This window comes from Crocuta crocuta, unplaced genomic scaffold (genome assembly GCF_008692635.1).
Source record: "Crocuta crocuta isolate KB4526 unplaced genomic scaffold, BGI_CrCroc_1.0 scaffold110, whole genome shotgun sequence".
NCBI classification, from domain to species: domain Eukaryota; kingdom Metazoa; phylum Chordata; class Mammalia; order Carnivora; family Hyaenidae; genus Crocuta; species Crocuta crocuta.
In genome coordinates this window covers 2,142,362-2,146,073 of record NW_027527386.1, presented here as the reverse complement: position 1 = coordinate 2,146,073, position 3,712 = coordinate 2,142,362, and positions in this window count along the sequence as shown.

The following is a 3,712-nucleotide window of genomic DNA, read 5'->3' as shown; positions in this document are numbered from 1 at the left end:
TGGGGGGTGGGGGGGTGGGGGGGTGGATGAAGCCTGGTTGGAGGGCACATGAAAACCCAGGAGAAGGTGAGTCGGTGGGCAGACCCAGGGGGTGGATGAGGTGCTCAGGTAGGACAGTGGGTGCGGGGGGACGGATGGCTTCCAGAATTCACGGGCAGGATGGACAGGCGACGGCCACGCCTTCACGGAAATCCCGCTCGGGGCGGCTGGGCAGTTCAGTTAAGTGTCCGACTCGTGATTTTGGCTCAGGTCGTGATCTCACGGTTCATGGGATCAGGCCCTGCGTCGGGGTGCACGCTGGCAGCGCGGAGCCTGCTTGGGATTCTCTTTCTCTCTCTCCTCTCTCTCCAAATAAATAAACTTAAAAAAAGAAATTCCACTCAAAAAAGGAAGGAATCCCTAGACTTGGCTGCAAAGATGCTTTCTGATCATCCAAGAAACAAGCCTTTGTGCTAAGAGGCCTCAGCTCTGGGCCTGGCCGGAACCAGCCCACACACTTGCCAGCCTCCCAAGGCAGGGCTGGGGCAGGGGCGGGGCCCAGCTAGGGGGAGGGGAACCCAGCTTAGGGAGTTCAGCCTGTGGGCAACAGGCAAAGCTCATCAGAACAGGGATTTTGGAAACGGGCTGTGAAGGGTAAATAGGAGTTTGCCAGAGAAGATGGGGAAAAGCAGGCACGCTGTGCAGAAATAACTGCACAGATGAGAGCTCAGAGACCAGAGAAAGCTTTATCTGCTTTGGCAGGTGCACTTATCGAGCACCTACTGTATGCTAAGGACTTCACTGAAAACTGACCACAAGGTGGTCAAGAGGGGATCATCCCCTGTCTTTTTAAGGATGAGGAAAGTGGAACTCAGAGAAGGCAAGAGGCCTGCCAAGGACACACAGCAGTTAGGCGCCGGGGCCTCCTGTGTCTGTGTCCTGCTGTAGGGTCGAGATGGCCCAGGGAAGAGGAAGCTGTCCTTCTGAGGAGGGGGAGGCAGGTGGCCCTCCTGCTCACCAGGTCCCTCATCCCCACCCACTCTGGTGCTTCCCCAGGTGGCCTGGGTTCCGGAGAAACGCCAGACGCCGGCCATGAAGACCCTGCGGGCACGATTTAAGAAGACAGAGGTGAGTCTGAGGCCACGGAGATGCTCAGTGTCCCCATCTTCAGGCCCCTGTGCCCCAGGCCTGGCTGAGGAGCCCCAGGGCCTTTGGAGCATTGTCTTCCGCCCCTCCCCCCATCCTTCTGGCGGCTTCAGTAGGGACCAGGCGCAGCCTCCCTGTTCAGAACCCTCCTGGGGTGCCTGGGTGGCTTAGTCGGTTAAGCGTCCGACTTTCGCTTAGCTCATGATCTCGCGGTTCGTGGGTTCGAGCCCCGCGTCGGGCTCTGTGCTGACTGCCAGCTCAGAGCCTGGAGCCTGTTTTGGAGTCTGTCACTCCCTCTCTCTCTGCCCCTCCCCTGCTCACGCTGTCTCTCTCTCTCTCTCCTAGAAATAAATAAAACATTAAAAAAAAAAAAAGAACCCTCCTGTGGTTCCTCAGCCCCCACAGGTTCGAGTCTACCCCGTGGCTCCTGTCCCCTCTCCTCCCAGTCCTGTCTACTGCCCCCTGCTGTTCAGTTTCCAGCCCCCTCCCCCCGCCCTCTGCACAGGAAGCCCTGTCCCGCACTGCTGCCCGCAGCCCCTCCGCAGCCCCCACCATTCGGCTTCAGTCACACTTGTTCATCCCGAAGAAGCTCCAGTGGCCGCTGGCTTTTCTGGGGACTCACTTTCCTGGGGGACCCTTATCTCCTGCTTTTGAGGGTTCATGCAGCGAATGCTTGTATCAGGCGCTGTGGTAGCCAGTGAGGAGATCCCTGCCCCCTCGGAGCGGACAGCTGAGTCGGGGGTGATGGGTGCTAAACCAGGTAAACAACGAAAAGGCATGTTTGGGACCACGGAGACCGAGGACGGAAGGCAGGGGAATCGGAGCATCTAGGGCAGGGGAGATGGCTGCGGTTTTAAAGCAAGTTGTCAAGAAAGGCCTCACCAAGGAGCTGATTTAGAGCAAAGATTAGAAGGGAAAGAGGGAGGGGGTTGTGTGTGTGTGTTTCAAGAAATGCATCCCAGGCAGAGGAGACAGCCAGTGCAAAGGCCCTGAGGTGGGTGGGAGCTGGCTTCCCCTGCAGCCATTCCTTGGACTGTGAACTCCCCTGGAGAGATGTTCCTCCTTCCGTCGTACCCCCTCCAAGTCCCTGCCAGTGTGGGGGCTCGTCCAGGGCACAGATCAGAGAATCTAGGCACCCTTTTGTGCCTGGCCTGGGTCAGGCTTGACTTCACACAAACCAAATTCTGGAGAGGTTAAGTCGCCTCGCCCAGCCACGGAGCAGAGGGCCGATGGCGAGATTCAGACCCCGCTGTCCCCCCCGCCCCCCGCCTGGAGCCTCCCTTGGTCTTTCCACCCACCGTGTGGCGGGCCCTCCCCATGTGGCAGGCGTGGCCCCCACAACCAGACAGCGCTGGAGCAGAGCCTGGGAAGACAGGGAAGACTCAGATGAGTGAAGGGACACCAGGAAGGGACAGGGGCCAGTGCGGGCAAAGATTGGGAGGCTGGGCCGGGCCTGGGTGATTCAGGGCATCAGGGGATGACAGCAGGTGCCTGTGGCTGGGGCGGGGAGCGGAGACACAGGCCAGCGGGTGCTGCCCGGCCAGCTGGGTGGCTGCGAGTGTCTGTCACCAGCCCCCTGTGGCCCCTCCGTTTTCCCAACTCACCTTATTTATTTCCGTTAGTGATTAAGCTTAATGTCCCTTTTCCTTTTACGTATTTTAATTTAAATCCTATGGGGTAGGAGCTTTTATTATCCCACTTTATAGGTGAGGTGAGGAGAGGAGGCCCAGAGACGTTAAGGAAGTTGCCCAAGGTCACACAGCTAGGAAGTGAGACACCACACTTCCGCCAGGTCGGGGTAGTCTGTCGACTGAAAAGAGAGACGTAGGGAGAGGGAGACACAGAGACAGAGATAGAGACACAGAGTCAGGAATAAATGGTGGTCAACTCCCATCAAATGTGACACCGAGTCAGTTTCATTCATTCTGGAAGGATCCTAAAATTCTTCAGCCTGTTTGGAATCAGTTCCTAAGTTGGACTGTTCCCCCTTCCCCACCCAAGAACTCCTGAAATGTTGTAGCTGGTGGTGAACCAAACCGTATAATTGTTTAATTTCAAATATTGAAGTCAAATCCTTCAAAACCTGTGCAGCTAAAAAAAAAAACCAAAAAAAAAAAAACCCAGGCTCCTAATTTGGGACGTGGGTGTGTTAGGCGTCTCACACAGGTATGGGGGTGAGGGGCGGAGGGCAGACAGGGGTGTCTGGGGTGTCTGGGAGGCAGGGAGGAGGCTGGGGAGAGAGGCCTGGGGGCTCAGGGGGCAGAAGGGGAAGAGGCTTGTGCTCCGTACCCCCATCCGGCATCTCACTGTCCCTCCCTCCCCCTGCGGCTCCAGTTTCTGGGCAGGAGTCAGGTTCCGGTTTTGTTCTGTCCGCTCCCCCTCCCCCAAGGGAAGAAAGAAAACACCGTGACTTCGTGACTGCAGACAGACAGACACCCCTCCCCCTCCCCCCGTGTCTCTCTCGGGACTTGTCCTTCCCAATTCTCAGCACACAGTCCAGCCACCACACCCTTGCTCAGTCCTTCCCCGCTCCTTTCTCTCCTTTCTGCTTCTTTTTCTTCTTAATGTTTATTTTTGAGAGAGAGAG